Here is a 26,293-nt window from a genome sequence, read left to right as displayed (position 1 = left end):
ACCAGATTAAGAACTTTAAGAGGGCGGTATTGTTAAGATAGTGGAAGGATCTCCAATTAGCTGTGAATGAAGATGCATGGCTCTAGATCCCAACACTGGTTCCAGTTTTGTTCGAAGAAAAAGGAAAAAGTAGTAGGGATGTGCATTTATTTATTACAACCGTTTCAGCGGTACGTATATACCTCCCCAACTTTCTAGTACAAGCAGAAAAACAGATGGTATACATGTATCTTATTATTAAAACTACACGCTTGCCCACCATTTCCTGGGTATACTAAAAAGCTGGCGAGCTACGCACGTACCCGCCAAATCAGATGTGGAAAATGCACATCCCTAAAAAGTAGAAACTAGCAGGCCCCTCCCCCCCCAGAAAAGCACCTTTATATATAGGATCCACAGACTGTCTCTAAAGAGCAGATAGACAATGTCCAATACGCATAACCTTCCACACTCTCCCCACCTGTCTCCTAAAGAAAGGCCCTAGACTTCAGGCCATCTTTTCCCGTCCTCCTCGACCCCCTAACAAGTCAGATTACACAGATTGTTCTAGGCAGTATGATTATTGCAAACCAGTACGCTCTTAATGTAATGCTCCTTGCTGTAAACAGATATGATAAGTAATTGTCACATGAATGTCGGTATATAAAAGTCCAAAATATGTCGGTATATAAAAGTCCAAAATATAAAAGTCCAAAATAGCTATAGCTATTGTAAAGCTTGTTGCTCAGTTATGTTACATTGTGAACCGAGGTGATGTTTTGCAAACGTGCCTCGGTATATAAAAAACCCGTAAATAAATAAATAAATAAATAAAATATGTGTTTTAAAGTCACATTCATTATTTCTCTGCATTTTTTGTAAAATAAAATTAATTGAAAAATACTGCTTGTGTAAGTATTCAACCCTTGTGCCGAGGAAGCTTCAGGTTTACACAAATGAAAGATATTACCCTAACAATTGACATCTGATAATTGTGAATTATTAAAAAAGGTCAGCTTTTCTGGATAAAAAAACCCAGCTAATTCCAATATCATTGGTCAGACTGTGAAAATGAAAGAAAACTGAGAAAATGAAGACCAAAGAGCATTCTAAGGAAATTAAAGATAAAGCTATAGACATGCACAAGATAGGAAAAGGCTACAAAATAAGATGCAAGTGCTTGGATATCCCAGTGACTACTGTTGGATCAACTGTGAGGAAATGGAAGCTGCATCCTACCACGCAGACATTGCCTAGACACGGCCGTCTCTCAAAACATCGGAAGGTGCATCCTACCTCGCAGACATTGCCTAGACACGGCCGTCTCTCAAAACATCGGAAGGTGCATCCTACCTCGCAGACATTGCCTAGACACGGCCGTCTCTCAAAACAACATCGGAAGCTGCATCCTACCACGCAGACATTGCCTAGACACGGCCGTCTCTCAAAACAACATCGGAAGCTGCATCCTACCACGCAGACATTGCCTAGACACGGCCGTCTCTCAAAACAACATCGGAGCAAAGAGACTTGTGAGGGAAGGCACAGAGAGGCCAACAATCACTTTGAAGGAGCTACAGAGTTCAGTGGCCAAGAGTGGAGTAGAGGTGCACCAGTCAATGGGAGGGTGGCTAGAAAGAAGCCATTACTGAAGAAAAACCACATCAAAGCATGTCTAGAGTTTGCCAGAAAGCATCAGAGTGAATCAGCTAAAATGTGGGATAAGGTTTTGTCGTCAGATGAGACAAAAATGGAGCTTTTTGTCCAAAATTCAAAATGCTATGTGTGGCACAAAGCTAATACTGCCCACTCCTCAGCAAACACCATCCCAACAGTAAAGTATGGGGGTGGCAGCAGCAGCACGCTGTGGGGACAGGGCATCCTGTTAAAAGTGAAGGACGGATGGATGGTGCAATGTACAGGGAAACACTGCAAGAGAACCTGCCTTCAGTCTGCTAAAAACTAAAACTTGGGAGAAAGTTCACCTTTCAGCAGGATGATCCCAAGCACAAGGCCAAAGCAACACAAGAGTGACTGAACAACAAAAAGGGGAATCTTCTCCTAAGGCCAAGTCAAAGTCCAGATCTCATTCCAATCGAGAATCTGTGGCACTATTTGAAAATTGCAGTCCATAAGCGTCATCCAAGCAATCTGAACAACTCGAAGCAAATCTGCCAGGAAGAATGGGCAAAAGTCCCTCCCAAACAGTGTGCAAAGTTGGTAGAAACTTACCCCAACAGACAAAGCTGTTATGGCAGCAAAAAGTAGTTCTACCAAATACCAGTCTGAAGGGGTTGAATACTTATGCAAGCAGCATTTTTCAGTTTTTAATTTTATTTTACAAAAAATGCAGAGAAATAATGAATTGTAACTTTGAAAATTTACTTTAAGAGTATAATGTTTATTGCAAACCAGTATCTGGAACAATCCGTGCAAGTGTCAGACTTGTTAGGGGGTTTTCAAGTCACTGAATTCTACAGTGTAGAGCCTCAACTAAAAGATTACTACTAAACATGCTAGACAGTAGCCATGAGTATATGCTAATACTGTGGTTTCCTGCAATAGCAGCCATACTTTGTAGAATAAGAAGTCTGAAAGCGTTGAGGACTCGCCACATAAATGTTTGAACGTTCCAACTTATTCAAGTATTTGATATACAGAACGCTTCTGAACAAACCTTGAAACGTCACTTAGTCTTTCACTCATCCAACTGGCCCTGTTCTCTCTTGTATGTTACTGAAGAGAGGGGGCAGAATGAGAAACAGCAAGACAGACACATACTCAGACAAGGAAGGAGGAGGGAGACAGACAGATGGAGAGGGACGAATACTGGCATCACACCTCTGGCACCCCAGGCCTCAGAGAAGTGCTTTGATCTGAATACTAACCCATGCAGCACATCTGACATGCCAGGTTGGCTCTGGGATAGGGCTGTCCTCGGTATGTATGCCACGTGTATCCGTCTTCCAGTTTCCTTCTCGCTGGCACACGTACATGCTCCATGACCCCCGCATGCCACAGGTAAGTGATATTTTCACATAGCAGCACAGTCCGTGTGGGTCTCACTAGCCAAGATGTGTGTCTGTTCTCAAAAGAGCTCCACCCACATCCTAGCAGGAAGTTGCTCTTTGGGACAGCACCCAGAGCCTTCTGAGACCTAAATGTGTCAGCTGCCTGTGCTATCTTTCGGGTATGACAAGCAGAAGCAGAAAAATGTGCCCCCTCACTACTGTCCGATGTTGGCCCAGGAAAGACAATCAAACATACGCACAGCTTCCCCTAATATAGCAAAGGACATGCAGCAGCTCATCGCCCTTCTGTATACGAGTTACCCAGCTTCAGGAGCAGGCATCACACACACAATATTCCTTCTGTCACAACCAGACATACGCACAGCTTCCCCTAATATAGCAAAGGACATGCAGCAGCTCATCGCCCTTCTGTATACGAATTACCCAGCTTCAGGAGCAGGCATCACACACACTTACACACAATATTCCTTCTGTCACAACCAGACATTCGCACAGCTTCCCCTAATATAGCAAAGGACATGCAGCAGCTCATCGCCCTTCTGTATACGAATTACCCAGCTTCAGGAGCAGGCATCACACACACTTACACACAATATTCCTTCTGTCACAATCAAACATACGCACAGCTTCCCCTAATATAGCAAAGGACATGCAGCAGCTCATCGCCCTTCTGTATACGAATTACCCAGCTTCAGGAGCAGGCATCACACACACTTACACACAATATTCCTTCTGTCACAACCAGACATTCGCACAGCTTCCCCTAATATAGCAAAGGACATGCAGCAGCTCATCGCCCTTCTGTATACGAATTACCCAGCTTCAGGAGCAGGCATCACACACACTTACAGACAATATTCCTTCTGTCACAATCAAACATACGCACAGCTTCCCCTAATATAGCAAAGGACATGCAGCAGCTCATCGCCCTTCTGTATACGAATTACCCAGCTTCAGGAGCAGGCATCACACACACTTACAGACAATATTCCTTCTGTCACAATCAAACATACGCACAGCTTCCCCTAATATAGCAAAGGACATGCAGCAGCTCATCGCCCTTCTGTATACGAATTACCCAGCTTCAGGAGCAGGCATCACACACACTTACAGACAATATTCCTTCTGTCACAATCAAACATACGCACAGCTTCCCCTAATATAGCAAAGGACATGCAGCAGCTCATCGCCCTTCTGTACACGAATTACCCAGCTTCAGGAGCAGGCATCACACACACTTACAGACAATATTCCTTCTGTCACAATCAAACATACGCACAGCTTCCCCTAATATAGCAAAGGACATGCAGCAGCTCATCGCCCTTCTGTACACGAATTACCCAGCTTCAGGAGCAGGCATCACACACACTTACACACAATATTCCTTCTGTCACAACCAGACATTCGCACAGCTTCCCCTAATATAGCAAAGGACATGCAGCAGCTCATCGCCCTTCTGTATACGAGTTACCCAGCTTCAGGAGCAGGCATCACACACACAATATTCCTTCTGTCACAACCAGACATACGCACAGCTTCCCCTAATATAGCAAAGGACATGCAGCAGCTCATCGCCCTTCTGTACACGAATTACCCAGCTTCAGGAGCAGGCATAAGAACATAAGGTGCAGCTTTTGAGTAACCTTCCTGTGCTCTCCCCCTGCAGATTCCTGTGGTAGGATAGTGCAAGGCAAAGATTTCCACCCTGCTCAGCTGCAACTTGTCCAGATCTCAGACATGCAGGAAGCACAGCCCTGAGGTGCTTCACATGCCAGTTCTTCCAAAACAGAGTCCCCCTCAGGGGACCACGCCCCAGCCCTGTCCTGCTCCCAGCCAGTCACACGGGCCCTCAGTGCTGATTCTCATAAGACACAACAGCCTGTAGCTCTCGCTTTTCTCTTCCTACATTTATCAGAAGCTAAATGTACCTGCCGTCAGGATAATCCCCTCTTACTGCGTCTACCAATATCAGCACAAGGTCAGTCTAAGCTCTTCCACATGCTCCCCTGTCAGAGCCCCCAATGCTGAGCACGGCTGAGCCAGCGCCGTCCCGCGCTCCTATATGGGGAGAAATCTTTAGCTGGAAAATACGGTTATTTCCCCCACCCCCTGCATACGGTAGCAAGGAGGAGAATGACTGGGGGGGGGAGGAAGAAAGAAGGGTAAGGAGCTGGCAAGCACCGACGCCCCCTGGGAGACAGGAGCCCCCAATAGCCATCCACTTACAAACTACCTGCTCCAGCCCAGGCGACCCTCAATGCCCGAGAGCAGGGATGCAAATCCCACATGGTCAGGAAGAAACCAGTCCTAACTTTTCTGCATCTGAAGAAGCAGATTCCACCGACACCAAGCACGGCTCCCAGAATTAGCATCTCACCTCATTCCCAAAACCCAGCGCGGTTACTGCTAGCCAGGGAGAGACAGACAGACAGACAGCACTTTAACTGGACTCCCCGAGTCTGGAGAAACAGATGCACATTTCCCCAAAGCTGAGAGGGAAAATAAATGCTTACAAACTCTCCATCCAATCCTGCAGGAAAGACTATGCTGCGAGTGCCATGAGGCCAGAGCCCTAATCTGAGCACAGACAACACGGCGAAGTCTCTTCTGTACCGTGCTCAACTATTCAGCAAGCCAAGGAAGTTTCCCGAATCCAAAAGGGAACAGGAATCCTGATCTAACCTTCTCGCCTGAGAAATATGAACTACACAATGAGCAAATGTATGCAGCAGAGACAAACTGCAGAGGGTTGAGGAGCTCGGTAACTGGAAGCAGCAGCAAACAATCAGATCCTTTGCTAGAGAGAGGAGCAGGAAGTCCAGACCTGGATGCTAACACGGGGGCCGACTTTTCAACTCCCGCTTTCTTAGGGGGCGCCATGCTATAAACAAATTAGGGGGTCACGCTAGCAAGGAGGCGCTAGGGTCGCTTGCTAGCCCGCCAATAAACCCGGCGTCAGTTTTCATAACTGCAGTCCGCTGGTTATGAAAACAGACACCGAGCACATCAGCGTCGGTCTTCAATGCGGCCGGCTGAGGGGTTTTTTCTTTTTTTTCCACTTTTAAAGAAGCAGAAAAAAATGCTTTTCTGTACTTTTCAATGCGCTCAGCTATTAACGCCTGCGCCAGGCAGGTGTTAATAGCTGAGCGATAAACATGCGTCTGAGACGCACATTTATTTTTTTGCATTGGAGTGAACGAGTAATAGCCTCATTTACATGCATTTGCATGTGATGAGCGCTCTCTCATTCACTCCACATCGGACCCGGTTAAATAGGTGCTGCATTAGGGGGTGGATTAGTGCCTATTTAACCTGCGTCCGACTGCGGGTTATACAGTGCGCTCGGCCCCATGGTGTTCTCCAAGGACAGCAGGATGTCAGTCCTCACACATGGCTGACTTTATCCGATGAACCCGGCACAGAAAACGTGTATCAAAGTTTCTAGAACATTGACGGAGCCTCTCCGAGCAATCTGCGGCGTGCAGTATACCACGCGAGCTCCCCTCAGTCTCAGAACACAGAACAAACCCATGAAGTGGAAATTCAACTCCTGCTGTCCTCAGAGAACACCCATTACAGGTAAGCAACTATGCTCACTCATGAGTGAATCCCTAGCTACAGGTGCCAATGGGCACAACATTTTATTGGTGAGAGGAGTGTGGCAGCCTGAACAGAAACAACAGGCCCTAGACAGGAGCAGAGTTGGTTCTAAACCTCAAACAAGTTCCAGAGGACAGACTGGCCAAACCTGCTGTTGCATTGCTCATCCCTATCCAAACAGTAATGTAATGTGAAGGAGTGGATGGAAGTCCATGTCGCAGCTTTACAGATCTCCTCCCTGGGGACTGCTGGGGACAGTGCGCCTGGACGTGGTACCCAAGATGCAGTCCCGCCTGGGTATAACAGAAGGCATCTGCTTGGCAAAAGCGATTCCCAACTTGTTGTGCTCCAAAGAAACAAAACACCAGGGGAACTCGAAGGGCTTCTGTCTGCTCCAAACTTGGTGCGAACGGGGCCTGGGAAAGAATATTGGCAGGACAATGGACGTCCAAACAAGTATTTAAGGAATTCTTATATAAAGACATAAAATTGACATAACACAAAATATAGCATGCCACTTAACACCATCACTCAAACATATTCAGATTTAGATTAAAACTCACATACATGAATGGCTGATGTTCAAAGCACAAATTACCCAAACATCCAACTCACATGCACACAAACATTCAATCCCACTGCACATACAACGGTGCTGTTTAATCCTAACCGCAACAGCAGAAATGTACTCATATTTCCTCCACTTTTGGGACAAACATTCAATGAGATGATTTTCTTTGTCAAGTTGGTATACATGTGTTCCTCCCAACTTCAAACTTCCAATAGGCAAACATTATCTTGCCAGAGGATGTGGTTAAGACAGTTAGTGTAGCTGGGTTTTAAAAAAAAAAAATGTTTGGATACATCTAAAATATATTATCCAAAGTTGGCTTGGTTATTTACCAAGCATTAGCAGCATGGGATCTATTTACTGTTGGGTTATTGCCAGGTACTTGTGACCTGGCTTGGCCACTGTTGGAAACAGGATGCTGGGCTTGATGGACCCATGGTCTGACCCAGTATGGCAATTTCTTATGTTCTTAAGGAAAGGTGTAGACAATACAGTGCACACCCCCTTATGCAATAAAGGGATTAGTGCATGAAACCCACCACAAAGCCAATAGTGCTCATCACGTGTAAATTCATGTTGATGAAGCTATTAGCTATTACCTCCTGATGCCCAAAAAAAAAAAAAAAACACGTGCCAGGTGCACATTTTTATTCAGAGATTAACGCCTGCCTCGGAGCAGGCATTAAATTCTCGAGGAGCCTCAAAAGCTGACAGAAAAGCAGAAAATATTGCTTTTCTGTAGATCCTCCAACTTAATATGGTAGCAATATTAAATCGGAGGAACTGAAAAAAGGAGTTAGATTAAAAAAATTAAAAAAAAACAATGTGTGCTGGCGATCAGATTAGGACAACAGAGACTCGTAAAATTGAGCGCCCGTTTCCCTAACCCGCTGACAGCCACCTCTCCTGGGCGCTAGGGGTGCACAATATCCCCTAACGCCTCCTTTTTAGTGCGGCAGCCGATTTGCATTGTACATCGGGCACCCTGGAGAGCTGGATCGGCACACGTTAGGAGAGCACCTGCTTTCCACGTGCGTGCGTCACAGATGAGAATGCTGCAGCGGATGCTAGGGGTGACAAATGAGGTCACGGAGAAGATAAGGGAAAGACGACGGCTGTGTTTCACGCAAGGAAAGAAGAAATGAAAAGTTATGTTGGTAGAAAGATACTGAAATGCAAACTGAGGGCCAGAGGAAGACCAAAAGCAGTCACACAGTTGACCACAATATCAAGTGAGCTCAAGCAAAAGCTGAGCCAGACCAGGTAGCATAGCAGAGGATGGCTAAGGCCACAGACGAGTGGGAGGAAGAGAACGAAATGAAGAATAAAGGGAGAGCACATGACAGGAGGGGCAGAAAGAGGTCGCCCTGGACGAGGACCAGCAAAAAGCATAACCTTTCCAGAACAGCTCCACTTCCCTTGTCAGCTCCCCCCATCTCTTCCCTGCCAGTACCCCTCTTCTTTTGAAATATTTTTTTTTATTAACGACAATAGACATATGGAAACAAGGGCCAAAACCCTGAACAAATACATGGCAATAAACGGGGACAATACCCTTGAAACATGTATCCATGTCCAAACCTGAAACAACACGTATAACCTTGTGGCAATGTATACAGGGCATCCCATGAGAATAAAAGGCATGAACCACATTCCACGTGTTATGACTGCACTGCCCGCGGGTTTCCCCGTGAGCAGGCTCACTCACCATGCTGTTCCTTTTCAGCCGGCACGGCAGGACGCCGCCGTCGGCCTTCCCACGCGGCCGGAGCCGCGGCTTGAAGTTCCTCATGCGGCCCGGAGGCCGCCCGTGTTTCTCCTGGTCTCCACGGTCAGAGCCGCAGCCTTCTTTGGGACTGGGACCGCCCCCGACGCTGCCTTTCATCGTCGCGGCGCTAAGGCCGCAGCCCCGGGCTGGAGTAGCAGCTGAAGCTGCCCCTGGGGCCTCCTGCAGCGGCTGGAGCCGCTGCCGACGTCAGAGCCTACGTCCAGGCTCAGCCCTGCCTCTTCTGTTTTCTGCGTCGGTGCAGGCCGCTGTCCGCGGTCCTGCACAGCTCCTGCTCTCTCCTTAGGCGCCGGCGCACGCCTCTCTACTGAATTTAAAAGGGCCAGACACAGGAAGTGTGCTGGCCCCACCTTGGGACTAATTTCCTGTACCAGCCCTATAAAGGGCTGCTCCATCAGTCTGTTCTTCGCCTTGCATCGGAGTTACTTCACTCTGGAGGCTCCTGCCTGCCAGAGCTCCGTCAGGTCTTCTATTGTCTTTGTGGAGCTCCTCATGCTACATTATGTCTTCATAGCCTGAGGTCCTCGTCCAGATGTCCTGGTGTCTTGATGATCTTCTACGTCCTGGTGTTCTTGCCTTCCTGGATGTTTGTTCCTGGGTCTCGTCTTCTACGCTCCTGAGCCTTCTGGTCCTGTGAGCCGGACTCCCTCGGACGACGTCTTTCCCGGGTTGGAGTGGCCTGCAGGTGGACTGGGGTCCTTGTGCTCTCGAGCCGTCATGTCCTGGATCTTTCCTGCACTGTCCCGTTCTCCTCGTGGTGCATGACCAGCCTGCAAGGGCTGTGTAGGGCGCACAGTGGGACAGGGTGGTCCACGACTCAGTCCCGCGGGTGGCCTGAGTAGGGCGCCCTGAGAGACAGTGCCAATGTCCGCCTTCCCTACTTCTCGTCTTGTCTGGATTCCAAGTTCCTCGTTATGTCTGCACTTCAGCGTCATGTCTCTGATGTTGTTGCATCGACCCTGGTCCGGGATGCCGTCGCATCGACCACTGGTCCGTGATGTCTTCGCATCAGCCTTGGTGTCAAGTCTTCGTCTGCGATGCCGTTGCATCGTTCCTGGTGTCACGTCTTTGTGCCATGTGATGCCGTTGCATCAACCCAAGTCTTCGTGCCATGTGATGCCGTCGCATCAATCTTCATAGTCTTGTCTTCGTGTCAAGGCCGTCTGCCCTCAACCTCAGGCCAGGCCTGCTGCTCCAATGCCAATCAGCGGCAGGTCCGAAAGGGCTCGGAATGGTCGGAGGACCATTCAACTTCCAACATCCTCGGATGTTGGCCTTGGGAGCTTGCCAGCCTGGCAGAGGGTCAGACCGTCAGCCATGCAGAGCCACAGTCAACCCTTGGCTCAGCCCTGAAGGTCAGGATCCGGGCTGAGGCCCATGGGCACACGAAACCACGTGCCTTAGCCTCTGTTTATGTTATACATTATATCCCCCGAACGGTGGGTGAATAATAGAGAGTCATATTGCACTAGGGTAGTGTTATTCAGAAAAAGTCCACCTCATTCGGCTGCGGCTGGACAGAACTCCTCCTTCCAATGTTTCTTGAGCCTAGCAGTAATCTTGGCCATAACATACATGTGTCCCAGTTTAACTTGTACTTGGGCCAGGGTCGGTAACTGAGCAGACTTCCATTTGTTTGCAATTTCGATCCTAGTGGCTGTTCAGATATAGTTTACTAATCTATTATAATTCTCTTTTCCCGGGTTCATGGATGTGCCCAATAATGCATGCTGGGGGAGCAATCCCACAGAGACACCACACATCCATTGAATCCAGGATTCAATAGCATCCCACAATGGGCAAGCCCACCACATATGAAAATAGCTGCCCACATTGAGGCACCCCCTCCAGCACTGCCAGTACCCCTCTTCTGCAGCTGATTCCTGGCTATTAGCTCCCCCTCTCTCTTCCTGCACATCAGTTCAACTATTATCTGCCCGTTCCCCACTTTCAACTAACACTCCCTCCCCTACCCTCTTTTTCACACCCACTCCACTTCCTGAGATCTTGCTTTTCTCCAAGCTCTTCGTCTCTGTTGTCTTCCCATTTTTGGAAACATATTATTCTAAGTTATTTTCAGCTGCTTCAGCTCCTAAAAAAGTTATGTGATAAGAGGCAGGAACTAGTGCCTCATGCTCTGTGTTCCTTATCAGAGCAGCTTGCAATCTCTGCAAGGGCACAGGCAACGCCAGGGACAGAGCCCCGGAGAGGCAGGATTACCGCTGGAGGAAGTGGGACAGAGCAGACGGCAAACTTTCCTGGACCACAGTGGACAGGGAACAACTGGGACAATCACCTTCCATTATCAGATTTTAAATCTCTCTGACACAGCAGGAATATTTCTAAGTGTAACCTGTGACATAAGTTTACAGGTAATGTCTACAGACGAGATGAGATGCAAGACGACACTGCTCATCCTGGGGTTTGCAGATCTGTTGCATTGTGCATAAAGCTGGACTATAAATCCCAGAATTAACTGTATTTATTTATTTTATAAGCATTATCTCTGAGAGAAGATAGCTTCCTAGATGCCTGAATAGTTTTCTTCAGGGTTAAGCCCTTTTCTGAATTTTTTGTTCTCTTGCCTGCTTTTTCTATGACAAAGTGAAAGGACGACCAGAAGAAACTCCTCCAAAAACACTGATGTGAGCTCTATGGGGGGACCTGAAGATGCAGCTGGAGAGACAAGCAAAGCTGCCAAGCCCATCCGCATTTCCAGCAGCAAAAGCTCTCCTTCCCCCAAGCAGCAGGATACTTTACTACAAAGGAAGCTGCTTTAAAATGTGGAGGGCTTAGAGCAGGATAGGGCTCAATGCACTTTGTGCTTCTGGGATAGCCCCCGATTAATTCCAGGGAGCTATTAGCTGAACTGCCATAATGGAGCTAATTTATACCTCAACATTTTTTTTTCTTATTTTTATTTGAATAAGTTTGTTTGTAATTTGATATTGTTATATATGTACATTAATTTTTACCTTTATATAAATGAAGTTGTGTTTTACTTTTTATGACTTATATGTATATTTTTAGTTTACATAGCTTTGATTTTAAACAAAGAAAGGCGATCAAACTAGACTGTAGGCATGCACATTATTGGTTAGTAATTTTGGGAATGCAGTAGGGCTGAGCCACTGCTCATCTTTTCACAGTAATATTGAAGCATTTCCTGTCCCAGTCATGTGCTTATCACACACACACACACACACACCATTCTCCTATGTTTCAAATTTAATCAGCAGCTTACACAGAACCAGTTCCTCAGAAAATCTGCAAAACAAGGGAAAAACACAGCCACCCTTGCCAGCAGTGTATTAACACCTGTGATCTGTAGGTGGCGCTATAAAATCACAACTCTTCCAAGAACCAGAGCGCGCACTTTACAAGTTCATACTGGAGACGGCCAGTAATAACTTGTAACTCCAGCTAACAGCTACAGGCCCTTGCTTCAAGGCTCACTTCAAATCCCCACCTCTGAAAAGCAGTACAAAACCCCGTACTAACGACTTTTCCTCATGAAATAGGGCCCTTACAGCAACCAAGGCAGACTTTCAAAAACCTCCCTTGCTCATGATAGGACAATATTTCCAAATTTACAGGTACGGAAGTTTGTGTATAAAGGAAGTGCGGCGAGCCGGCATTTGGCTTACATTTAATTATGGAATTTGTTTCTACCATACACTAATCAGATGTGTTTAGTAAACATGTGAAGTGGCTCAGGATGAGCAGAGCGTCTGTGACCCTCAGCCCACAAGAAGATGTCAGAAAGTAAAGGGCCTGACTCCTCATGGACTTTAGGTGCTGAACCTTTGCAGATGGGCACCTGAACTGGTCCTTTTGAAAACTGCGTGCTTGGAGAACGCATTCAGCCACATTTCCTAAGGCTGAGAATCCGTGTTAGCAAGAGCACCTAAACCTAGGCAACTGAATTGTAGACCCGCAAGTTTGCTTTTCTGAAACAGCGCTCTCCATAGTCAGCAGGATGAATGGGGCACATACGGCCCAGCTCTCAGAGTTCCCATGCATGCACACGCCACCTCTAGCAACAAGTAAGCATGAATCAGCCACTACATGAAGCGTCCCAAGCTAAGGGCTGCACTTACTTAAAAATCAACCCAACCCCACCAAGTGCAGAGAGGTCCACTGGGAGAACAGGCTGTGTAGAGCTGCTGTCACCTCAGTATATGATATCAAGGCAGTAGTGGGACATGGAAACGTCAGACAACCAAGTAGCAGCTTTGCAAAGGTTTGCAAGAGAAGTAGCCCTCACGTTAGGAACCAGGACAGAATCTGCAATTTATAAGCCAGGAAGCACATACGAGTGTTATACAGTCCACTAGCCAACTGCACAGAGGGGCTGATGCAATAAAGTGCATCCAGCGTAGGCACAGGTTTACCTGCGTTTTGGTTGTGCTACTCTAGCACCCGCTGCAATAAGGAGATTAGGGTACCCAAAACGCACACCCGTTAGCACTCATCACATGTAAATTCCATGTAGCCATTACGCCCCCCACCCATGCAAAAAAATCACCGGATGCTCAAAACACACTTTTTAACACAGCAAATGTAACTCCAGCCCTGGAGGTGGCATTAAGTCAATCCATGAGTCAAGGGCTCATTTCAAATTTAAAAAAAAAAAAAGACCTCTGTGGTTCTTCTTAGTATCATCGTGACACAAATTTATTGCTTGCGGTGTTTTAAAAATAAAAGTATGGGCTCGATTTTAAAAAAAAAATTCTGAATGCACAACAGCAAAGGGCGCTTAGCTATGAGCAGTCACCCAGAAGCGGGATAAAAACGGGCGCTCGTACTGAGCTTAGCTATGAGCAGTCACCCAGAGCGGGATAAAAACGGGCGCTCGTACTGAGCTTAGCTATGAGCAGTCACCCAGAAGCAGGATAAAAACGGGGCTCGTACTGAGCTTAGCTATGAGCAGTCACCCAGAAGCGGGATAAAAACGGGCGCTCGTACTGAGCTTAGCTATGAGCAGTCACCCAGAGCGGGATAAAAACGGGCGCTCGTACTGAGCTTAGCTATGAGCAGACACCCAGAAGCAGGATAAAAACAGGCGCTCGTACTGAGCTTAGCTATGAGCAGTCACCCAGAAGCGGGATAAAAACGGGCGCTCGTACTGAGCTTAGCTATGAGCAGTCACCCAGAAGCAGGATAAAAACGGGCGCTCGTACTGAGCTTAGCTATGAGCAGACTCCCAGAAGCAGGATAAAAACGGGGCTCGTACTGAGCTTAGCTATGAGCAGTCACCCAGAAGCAGGATAAAAACGGGCGCTCGTACTGAGCTTAGCTATGAGCAGTCACCCAGAGCAGGATAAAAACGGGCGCTCGTACTGAGCTTAGCTATGAGCAGTCACCCAGAGCAGGATAAAAACGGGCGCTCGTACTGAGCTTAGCTATGAGCAGTCACCCAGAAGCAGGATAAAAACGGGCGCTCGTACTGAGCTTAGCTATGAGCAGTCACCCAGAGCAGGATAAAAACGGGCGCTCGTACTGAGCTTAGCTATGAGCAGTCACCCAGAGCAGGATAAAAACAGGCGCTCGTACTGAGCTTAGCTATGAGCAGTCACCCAGAAGCAGGATAAAAACGGGCGCTCGTACTGAGCTTAGCTATGAGCAGACACCCAGAGCGAGATAAAAACGGGCGCTCGTACTGAGCTTAGCTATGAGCAGTCACCCAGAAGCGGGATAAAAACGGGCGCTCGTACTGAGCTTAGCTACGAGCAGACACCCAGAGCAGGATAAAAACGGGCGCTCGTACTGAGCTTAGCTACGAGCAAACACCCAGAGCAGGATAAAAACGGGCGCTCGTACTGAGCTTAGCTACGAGCAGTCACCCAGAGCGAGATAAAAACGGGCGCTCGTACTGAGCTTAGCTATGAGCAGTCACCCAGAAGCAGGATAAAAACGGGCGCTCGTACTGAGCTTAGCTATGAGCAGTCACCCAGAAGCAGGATAAAAACGGGCGCTCGTACTGAGCTTAGCTATGAGCAGACACCCAGAAGCAGGATAAAAACGGGCGCTCGTACTGAGCTTAGCTATGAGCAGTCACCCAGAAGCGGGATAAAAACGGGGCTCGTACTGAGCTTAGCTATGAGCAGTCACCCAGAAGCAGGATAAAAACGGGCGCTCGTACTGAGCTTAGCTATGAGCAGTCACCCAGAAGCGGGATAAAAACGGGCGCTCGTACTGAGCTTAGCTATGAGCAGTCACCCAGAAGCAGGATAAAAACGGGCGCTCGTACTGAGCTTAGCTATGAGCAGTCACCCAGAGCAGGATAAAAACGGGCGCTCGTACTGAGCTTAGCTATGAGCAGTCACCCAGAAGCAGGATAAAAACGGGCGCTCGTACTGAGCTTAGCTACGAGCAGACACCCAGAAGCAGGATAAAAACGGGCGCTCGACAGCATTTAAACATAAGAAAGTCTCTCGCTTTACATCAATTTGGCATCCCTATCACACTTGGCTTTCTAGTGTATCCCTGGGTATTCCGACTTAAATAGTGAATGTGTAGCGGAAATCCTTTGGCTCCTTTAATCCTCTTGGGGGTAACCCTATAGGCATCTCTATTCTCTCTGGTGTGACACCATTTATACTATGTTTGTGCAAATTTTGACATTGTAACTGTGAAGCATGGGGGGTGGGGGGTGGGGTGGATTATATAAATTCAATGTGAACAACTTCGTTGCAAACCTTTGATGTGTAACCTACAGCAGATAACGGTTTTGTTTTCATATCCGGGCTGTTTCTTAAGCATGTTGTTCTCCTGATTATATGGTCCGGTCTGTAGGTTGCTTTATGTTGTTGTTTCAATAAAAATCTTTAAATTAAAAAAAAAAAAAAAAAAAAAACGGGCGCTCGTACTGAGCTTAGCTATGAGCAGTCACCCAGAAGCAGGATAAAAACGGGCGCTCGTACTGAGCTTAGCTATGAGCAGTCACCCAGAAGCAGGATAAAAACAGGCGCTCGTACTGAGCTTAGCTATGAGCAGACACCCAGAGCGGGATAAAAACGGGCGCTCATACTGAGCTTAGCTATGAGCAGTCACCCAGAAGCAGGATAAAAACGGGCGCTCGTACTGAGCTTAGCTACGAGCAGACACCCAGAGCAGGATAAAAACGGGGCTCGTACTGAGCTTAGCTATGAGCAGACACCCAGAGCGGGATAAAAACGGGCGCTCGTACTGAGCTTAGCTATGAGCAGTCACCCAGAGCGGGATAAAAACGGGCGCTCGTACTGAGCTTAGCTATGAGCAGTCACCCAGAGCGGGATAAAAACAGGGCTCGTACTGAGCTTAGCTATGAGCAGTCACCCAGAGCGAGATAAAAACGGGGCTCGTACTGAGCTTAGCTACGAGCAGTCACCCAGAAGCAGGATAAAAACGGGCGCTCGTACTGAGCTTAGCTATGAGCAGACACCCAGAAGCAGGATAAAAACGGGCGCTCGTACTGAGCTTAGCTATGAGCAGACACCCAGAAGCAGGATAAAAACGGGGCTCGTACTGAGCTTAGCTACGAGCAGACACCCAGAAGCAGGATAAAAACGGGCGCTCGTACTGAGCTTAGCTATGAGCAGTCACCCAGAGCGGGATAAAAACGGGCGCTCGTACTGAGCTTAGCTATGAGCAGTCACCCAGAAGCAGGATAAAAACGGGCGCTCGTACTGAGCTTAGCTATGAGCAGTCACCCAGAGCAGGATAAAAACGGGCGCTCGTACTGAGTGCCGGTTGCAACTGTGGGCATCCGAGGCATTTGAGCACTAGGGACAGGCATTTCTTCTCTAGAGTCTCCTTTTTTATGCGGCACCTCATTTACATATTGCATTGGGCATCAAGAGGATCTGGCTGTGCGTGATAAGAAATACAGATGCCGCATATTCATGCCTGTTTTAACCCATGACTTACTGCATCGGCCCAAAAGTTCATTTGGCAACTGCCACTCCCACTGTATTGGGATCTAAGGAGCTGAAGAGCGAGGGGGCTTCCTCTTTAGTTAATATGTCAAGGCTCTCTTATAGTTCCCCTTTCTGTGATTGTAGATAGTACAACCGCTGGATTAATATGGGAGGCACTTTTCTCAATGAAGAAAGGTGAATAGTAAAGTATACCAGGAATCTCTTCTGGGACCACTGGTTTTTAACATGCTTACAAATGATCTGTAAATGGGAATGAGTTAAGTAATTAACTTTGTGTCAACTGCTAATTTGTTCATAGCTGTTAAAGCACAAGAGGAGAGTGACAAATTGCAAGTGGACATTGCAAGACTGAGGGACAGGGCACACAGATGGCATTTAATGTGGACAAGTGCAAAGTGAAGCACTTAGGGAAGAGTATCGCAAATTACAGCTACAAAATGCAAGGTTCCACATTAGGAGTCACCATTCAGGAAAAGGTTCTAGGCGTCATTGTTGATAAATCATTGAAATCCTCTACTCAGTGTGAGGAAACAGCCAAAAAAGCAAACAGAATGCTAGAAATTATTAGGAAAGGAATGGAGAATAAAACCGAGAATATCATAATGCCTCTGTATCACTCCATGGTGCAACCTCATCTTGAGTATTATGTGCAGTTCTGGTCACCACACCTCAAGAAAGATATAGCAGAATTAGAAAAGGTTCAGAGAAGAGTGACCAAGATGATAAAGGAGATGAACGATTCCCCCTTGAGGAAAGAGTAAAGAGGTTAGGACTCTTCAGCCTGGGTTCCATATTAGGTGCTACAACCCAAGAAAGAGATCTAGGTGTCATAGTGGATAACACATTGAAATCGTCGGTTCAGTGTGCTGCGGCAGTCAAAAAAGCAAACAGAATGTTGGGAATTATTAGAAAAGGAATGGTGAATAAAACGGAAAATGTCATAATGCCTCTATATCGCTCCATGGTGAGACCGCACCTTGAATACTGTGTACAATTCTGGTCACCGCATCTCAAAAAAGATATAATTGCGATGGAGAAGGTACAGAGAAGGGCTACCAAAATGATAAGGGGAATGGAACAACTCCCCTATGAGGAAAGACTAAAGAGGTTAGGACTTTTCAGCTTGGAGAAGAGACGACTGAGGGGGGATATGATAGAGGTGTTTAAAATCATGAGAGGTCTAGAACGGGTAGATGTGAATCGGTTATTTACTCTTTCGGATAGTAGAAAGACTAGGGGACACTCCATGAAGTTAGCATGGGGCACATTTAAAACTAATCGGAGAAAGTTCTTTTTTACTCAACGCACAATTAAACTCTGGAATTTGTTTCCAGAGAATGTGGTTTGTACAGTTAGTATAGCTGTGTTTAAAAAAGGATTGGATAAGTTCTTGGAGGAGAAGTCCATTACCTGCTATTAAGTTCACTTAGAGAATAGCCACTGCCATTAGCAATGGTTACATGGAATAGACTTAGTTTTTGGGTACTTGCCAGGTTCTTATGGCCTGGATTGGCCACTGTTGGAAACAGGATGCTGGGCTTGATGGACCCTTGGTCTGACCCAGTATGGCATTTTCTTATGTTCTTATGGAGAAGAGACGGCTGAGGGGAGATCTGATAGAGGTCTATAAAATAATGAGTGGAGTGGAACGAGTAAACAATAATCAGTTGTTTACTCATTCAAAACCTGGCTCTTCAAACAAGCCTTCAATAAAGAGAACAACACAAGCAAATAAATAAGGATAAGCGGACATAGAGCACCCAGCTCACAATCTCCAGATACTACCTGGAAATTATTTTATCCCTCTGATAATTGTACTCAAACAGACAGGTTGAATAGCAATAAAACATAATCTCCCATGAGAATTTCATTAATGTAAATTCCACGTTATAAGCCATATTATACTTAATGTGTTTTTGTTACCGAATAATAATGGCACCCTCTATGTAATGTATGATCTGTATTTTCTTTGATATATGTGCCCTATTGTAAAACTTTATGATGGTAAATAACTTAATGACGGTATATAAAAACTTTTAAATAAATAAATAATATTGGCTAGGCGGAGAAGGCAATAACTGCTGTTAATCAAGTTTACTTAGGGAATAGCCACTGCTATTAATTGCATCAGTAGCATGGGATCTTCTTAGTGTTTGGGTACTTGCCAGGTTCTTGTGGCCTGGTTTGGCCTCTGTTGGAAACAGGATGCTGGGCTTGATGGACCCTTGGTCTGACCCAGTATGGCAATTTTCTTATGAACATGCATTGAAGACAAATAGGAGAACATATTTTTTTTACTCAATGCATAATTAAACTCTGGAATTTGTTGTCAGAGGATGTGGTAAAGATGTTAGTGTGGCTGGGTTTAAAAAAGGTTTAAATAAGTTCCTGGAAGAAAAGTCCATAAACCATTATTAAGGTGGACTTGGGGCAATCCACTACTTAGCCCTGGGATAAGAAGCATGGAATCCATCAAACTTTTGGGATCCTGCTAGATATTTGTGACCTGGATTAGCTGATGTTGGAAACAGATTACTAGGCTTGATGGTCCTTTTGGTCTGTCCCACAAAAGCAAATAGTATGTTCTTACCGTAGGTATACTGAGGGCAGAAAGAGGCAAGATAGGGCAAAACCTGAGATGTGGAATTCATTGCCGGAGGATGTGGTCAAGGCAAATAGCATCACTTGGTTTAAAAAGGGTTTGGTGAAATTCCCGGAAGTTCGTAAATAGTTATTAAGCAGGCTGCGATGACTATCAGTTACAGCTTTCCAGATATTCTTTTCCTTTAATGTACAGTTATGTCAGAGCGCGCAGCCTCCAGGAGAGTCCCTCTCCTCTGCACATTCACCTCCCTGAGATGCTGTCCTTGCCAAAGGTTTATCAGGAATAAAATCCTTCTGAGTTACAGCTGTCAGATAATGCCAGCTGCACGTGCCCAGGCACGGCAGGGGTTGCTACATACCAGAAGTCACCAAAATAGAATGGCAAAAAAAAAGAGAAAAAGGTTTCCAGAACGTGCCTTTTCCCATCTTGGTTCCGCACATGATTCATCGGGTTTCCCCATACGACCTCTGCAAGCTCAGCTCACGGACATCAAGAAACAGCACAAGGCATCCCAAGCAACTCATCGGTACCATGGGCATTACAAATCTCAGACTGGGTAAATAAACCTGATATCTCCAGTACTTCTTCCACGCCCTTCCTTCCCCTGCAAGAGCTCAGTGATCTTGTCCCCCCTCCCAACAGAGACTGTCTGTCCAGCACTCTCTCTCTCTCCTTACAAAGGCTAAATGTCCTGCCTTACTGAACTCTCCAAATTCCACCATGGGTCAGCATCCGGCAAAGCTCAAACTTCTCTGTTCCCACAAAAGCTAAAAGGGACAACTAAAGAAAACAGAAGCCTTTTTTTTTTATTGAAAATTATGTAAACAAAAACAAGAACAATGTACTGTACGATAAGCACAAAATTTGGATAAGAGCACAAACTTTGTGTGTTGAATTCCATCATTGCAACCTATAACAATCACACATTCAAAGCCTCTTCCAAAATGAATCCCAAATCTGCTTATAAGTATCCACTCTGTTCTGGAGCACATAGCTTAACCTCTCTAGTACTGCTCTCTCAGTTTGGCCTCCCAACAGCTTCGAGAAGGAATAATTTTCCATTGATGTGCAATCACTAGACGAGCTGCTTGCAACAAATGACCAATTTCCGATGTCCTCTCATTGCCCATCAGTTACCCCATATTCCCAGCAAATGTAAAGAGGCATCAATTGCTGCTTGCAGATTTCAGAAATGCAATCGGTAACGTTAAGCCAAAATTGTTGTACTTTGATACAACCCCTCTCTCCCACACAGCGGACTGGTGTTCTGTATTTACTTTATTTAGCCATTTTATATACTGTCGTGCCAAGAAAAGATCATAGCGGTTTACACCATAAATAAGTATTATAGGAACCAATTACATTCCCTTGTTCATATAATTTAGGCATAAGACACAGATTTAGGTGAAAGACGTACACTGACTGAGGCGGCCAGGTGACGGAGAGACACAAAGAGATGGAGTAGCAATTATAACAAAAGGTGCTGGAAGGATGTGAAGAAGGGCGTTCAGAGAAGGAGTTCCTGATGCATTTATTTGGGGTGGGTTGGAAGGAAAGAGGTAATGAGCTCTTTAGAAAGGTCCATGTACTAGCAAGGAATGACTTTGGAAGGTTAGGTCACGTCTGAATCTGTTTCAGGAGTCAGACATAGGGGCTCGGTGAGAGAGAGTTCCAAAGTGGAGGGCCCGCTATGGAGAACATACGGCCCCGTAGTTCTGTAGTAATCTTAGTGATCTCCAAGGCTTGTATGGTTGTAGTGCCACCCCTACCAGGGGTATAAGATACTGGGGTGTGGTATAGACCATGAAATAATTTAAACACCACCTCATACCCTTTATTACAAAGAGAAATAGAGCAGAAGTCTCTTCAGTCTGAGGATCAGCAGCCTCAGTATATAAAAATGTTTGCTTTAAACAAACTTTGTGCTCCTGTGCTTTACTGTATTTCTCAGAGTCCATGCACTGCTACCCCTTGACCCCATGCAGGGTGCGCTTGTGTTTTCTGGACCTTGGACCACATTTGGAGTTTGGGGCGATCCAGAAGTTAGCAGTAGTACAAAGAAAGGCCACCGGCCTCACATGGACAAGACCATGCAAACTGTGGGGTGGGTGGAGGATCCAGGGAGATTACAGCAGGAGAGAGACATTTAAAAGGAAAATCACATAACTGAACTACACTACAGAAACGGGGTTTCAAAATCCATTAGCCCAAGTATCTGGGGCAAGTACATTTTCTCAGCTGGCAAGACAGACTGGGAGAAGATAGTGGTGGTCTCTTCTCCCTGATGGAGGCTTTTTGTCACAGGCACAAACATGAGAGGTGGAAATGTGGGAGAGAGGGGTTTGCATGGAAGGAGTGCTCGTCACAATCTCCCTCAAACCCTCTATCACAAAAAAAAAATTGGGGGGAAAGGGGGGGGGAGAGAATATAGGAGTACACGGAAAGTCTCTGGCAAGTAAATCCTGGAGATATTTTTAAATCCCTGTATCAGGCCAATACAGTAAAAGTCACAGGAGAGCGAGCGGGCAAGTGCCCGCTCTCCTGTGCGCACAATTCAGTATAAAAAACAATATTCAAATTAGGGCCCGCGGTAAAAAGAGGCACTAGGGACACTAGCGCGTCCCTAGCGCCTCTTTTTTGACGGAAGCGGCGGCTGTCAGCGAGTTTGACAGCCGACGCTCAATTTTGCCGGCGTCGGTTCTCGAGCCTGCTGACAGCCACAGGCTCGGAAACCGGACGCCGGAAAAATTGAGCGTCCGGTTTTCAACCCGCGAGCCGCAGGCCAATTTAAAATTTTTTTTTTTTAATTATTTTTAACTTTTGGGGCCTCCGACTTAATATCGCCATGATATTAAGTAGGAGGTTGTACAGAAAAGCAGTTTTTACTGCTTTCTGTGCACTTTCCCAGTGCCGGCAGAAATTAACGCCTGCCTTTGGGTCGGCGCTAATTTCTGAAAGTAAAATGTGCGGCTTGGCCTCACATTTTACTTACTGAATCGTATGGGAATAACTAATAGCGCCCGCAACATGCATTTGCATGTTGCGGGCGCTATTAGTCTCGGGGGGGTTGGACGCACGTTTTGGACGCGCTATTACCCCTTACTGAATAAGGGGTAAAGCTAGCACATCCAAAACGCGCGTCCAAACCCGGGTTAACAGTGCGCTCCACCGGAGCTGTATCGGCCTGTATATAAATATATCAAGAGACAAACCAGGGATCCCACCAGACCTTTTTACTGCAGCAGTTACAAAGATTATGATAAGATCATTAAATGCTAGGGGATGTGTTAATCCGGCAGCTCTGGGGTCATTTCATTGCTATACATTGGGTTTTCACCTTTTCTTGGATTACTAGGAGAGCGAGAAAGAAGCAACCACTAGGCCAGACTCCTTTCAAGCAGCCAAAAGCCTGGGCTGACTGTGCTGCAAGTCACCCTCACCCCTGCACACAGCCTTCATCAGAAAGGTTCATAAAATACAGTTATGTAAGCAATGCTGCCTGTGCTATCACCGTGTAACCGTAACATTTATCCAGGAGATTGCAGCCCGGCACTTCTCAAACCTGCTCCTTCACATAGCGTGCAAGATGCACTGAGCCCTGCAGCTCTGCTCACCCCAGGGGAAGGAACATTATCCCCCAACCATGCACCACTGCATTTTATAGGGACACTCCAGGGGCATGCTTACTACTTGTGTTTAACAGTTTTTAAATGTTTCTTCATGTCGATTTGTGCCTCATATTAAAACAGCTAATTTTATGTACACATAATCCACTGATGTGTCTCCCTTCCACTTGAAAGCTGAGTTTTAATGTGTGCCTGAAAGTACACGAGCAGGCTGACACCACCTGTCCATCTCTCCTGACCTATTAAACTCATCCTCTGCTTTCTGTCCCCAGTCCTGAACAAGCAGAAAGAGTTAAAACTGTGCTGCCTTTCACCCCACCCCAGACTTCCCCAGAGCTCTGCCTTATCACTGCTGGACACTGTGTGCACTTCCAGGAAACCTCATGGTTTCTGCAAGTGGCACAGGACAGCATAGCAAACACAACACAAACAAGACAGAGGGCCAGGAGGCACCCAGGGAACATTCCCCCAGCCCCCAAGAGCTGCACAAGAACATCACGTATCAGAGAATATCTATCACCTCATAACCTGCAGCTCTTTCCACCTGTCCCCCCACACACATACACACCAGAAGGAGCAGACGCCCTTTCCATGGGATATTTAAAGCTATTACGTCCCTGCAGAAACAGATGAGATACAGGACAGTCTCAGAGAGGAACTTTCACCATGGTCACTGCGAGGTCAGACACAGGGATGCTAGCGATATCATTACAAAGGGGTCCATGCAATAAACCAGCGTGTTGCGCGCCCACCAACCACTTCTCCTGGGTGCACAATTCAATACTTAAATGGGGGTGGGGTGTGTGTCGCTAGGGACAAATGTGCACCCTACCCGCCTCCTTGGCAGCAGGCGCCTAGGAGAGGTGCTGTCAGCGGGTTAGGAAAACGGACGCTCATTAACTGAGCATCTGTTTCCCTAACGAACGCTGGCGGTTTTTATCCTTTTGGTTCCTCTGATATGAAAGCCGTCCGAAATAGCCAGGTTTCGATATTGCTTCTAATCCTAAAGGCAATGAGTTACAGAGACGTGGGAGTGCAGTAGAAAGAGCCCCTTCCCATGTGCTTGGTGGCGGCGTCGCTTGCTGCCCTTACGTTATCTCCTTTTAGTTTTGCCACCTGCTCTTCTGCTTATTCTGGCTCAGAGGTGCTCCCCCCATCTGAATAAGCATTGAACTTCACTCTCCATGCCACTGGAAGCCGTTCTGTAAGCCCTGTGTGAGTACGTCTGTTCAAGAAGAGGCAGCAAACCTGAAGAGACTGCATGGCTGATGAAGCCAGGCCTAGCTTGGGAGGCCTTGCAGCTGCATGGAGCAGGAATAGCACAAAAGGAACAAGGCCAGACGAGCACAGGTTGCAGAGGACATATCCCAGGAGACTTCTGTGCTCTCCCCAATCGGAGCACACCTTGGGCTGAACCAATGGGACTTTCTGAGGGCAAAGAGAGGGTCACGTCCCCTGGCCTTTCCCTGTCTCTTTATCTCCCATGGCTCCTTTGCAGCTTCTCAGCCTCTGCCTTCTAAGGTCGCCCATTCAAGAACATCTTTCCAGAGGTACAACCTCCAAAACTGGACACAATATTCCTGATGAGGTCTCACCATACACAGAGAGGGCGTCACCTCCTCCTTTCTGTTAGTTAAGTCTTCCCCATTCACCTCAGCATTTCTGGCCACTGCTTTTTCACACTATTTTATACTTTTCAGATCATATGGTTACCCCCAAATCTCTCTCCTATTTGGTGCACAATGTCTTGCTCACCATTATATATTGCTTCCCTGGATTTCTGCACACCTAATGCACAATGTTGCAATTTTTGCATCAAACGAAAGCAGCTAAGCAGTTGCTTGAGCTTTCTTAAACCAGTCATTCTGGCTGCTCTCTCAGGACTGTCCACTCAGTTGCAAAGCTTAGCATCATTTTCCTGCAGGGAAGGAGGGGCTGCAGAAGAGGAGAAAGCAGCCGGAAGACTGTCTGGAATAGCAAAGGAAACCAGGCTTAGTAAGAACATGCACAGACTTGCATATGAAGACTTGGGTGTGACACGCAGAGGAAAGCAGCATGGCACAACTCGGCAGTAAAATCTCACTTACAAACCCGATGTGTGCTGTGCCTCCCTCCAGAGCATGAGGTCGCTGGGAGGCAAGGCTGCGGCTGCCCATGTCCCTGAGAACAACCAAACCTAGGTCTCTGCTGAGAGATCTGCTACACAGGCTGGGAGGGAAGGAAGGTGCTGGAGGAAAGGTTTTAGAGGATATACTCTGCCCCATTTTCACATTTTATAAACTCTCTCGACATACAGGACCCCGGAGGCAAGCTCGGCTCAGGTCTCAATGCATGGATGAGACAATGGTGCAAGACGAGAGTTTTAGTTTGAGCTCCACCTAAACCAGGGGGGGAACTCATCTGCTGGTTGCTGGTGCTAACATTTAAACAGGAAATACAGAAGTTTTTAAACTAAACCATGGAGGAAAGCTGATTGTTGCTCAGAAGTGCCTGCTTCAGAGGGAACTATCTTCCAAGAATCTTTGCAAAACAGGGAAGTTAGACTATCCCAGTGGAGAGGTTGTGGTGAAAGCTGAAACAGCCCAAAAGAATTTAAATAAAAGAGCACATAGATATGAATGACTCCAAACTACCTGTATCATCCACTAATAAACAGGTTGTGAACACAAAGAAATACAAATAAAACACACACTTAAATGTCAGTGTGTGAATACCAGAAGTCTGAAAAATAAGACTGGATAGTTTAGACGTAAGCCATTATACGAGTATATGGACAAAATAGGCCTCTTGGAGACATCGAAGGAGGATAACCAATGGGACACTGATACCAGGATATAAATTATATCAATGTGAAAGGGCAGATCAAGGGATGGCGCTGTTTGTAAAGGATGGCAGAGAGTCAAGCAGGATAAGAGTCCTGCAAGAAACAAAAATGTACTGTGGAATCCTTATGGATAGAAATTGTGTGTGCGACAGGTAAAAGTATAGCAGTGGGTGTATACTACCCTCCTCCTATCCAAAATAAAGAAAGACTGAACTGCAAATTGAAATTAGAAAGGCAAATAAATATGGCAACACAAGAATAATGGATAGTTTCAATTACCCTGGTATCGACTGGATCAATGTCTCACTGGGCCAAACTAGAGAGACTGAAATTTTAGATGCCATAAAT

General features: G+C 46.5%; 1 protein-coding gene across 2 annotated transcripts in view; it reads right to left on the bottom strand.

Moving 5' to 3' along the window:
- MACF1 (microtubule actin crosslinking factor 1) overlaps positions 1 to 26,293 on the bottom strand; it is a 513,108-nt gene that overhangs the window by 477,997 nt on the left and 8,818 nt on the right. The window lies entirely within an intron of this gene.

The sequence above is a fragment of the Rhinatrema bivittatum genome, chromosome 11, assembly GCF_901001135.1.
Source record: "Rhinatrema bivittatum chromosome 11, aRhiBiv1.1, whole genome shotgun sequence".
NCBI lineage: Eukaryota > Metazoa > Chordata > Amphibia > Gymnophiona > Rhinatrematidae > Rhinatrema > Rhinatrema bivittatum.
The sequence above is the reverse complement of the archived record's forward strand: the minus strand, read 5'-3'. Positions and strand labels throughout refer to the sequence as shown.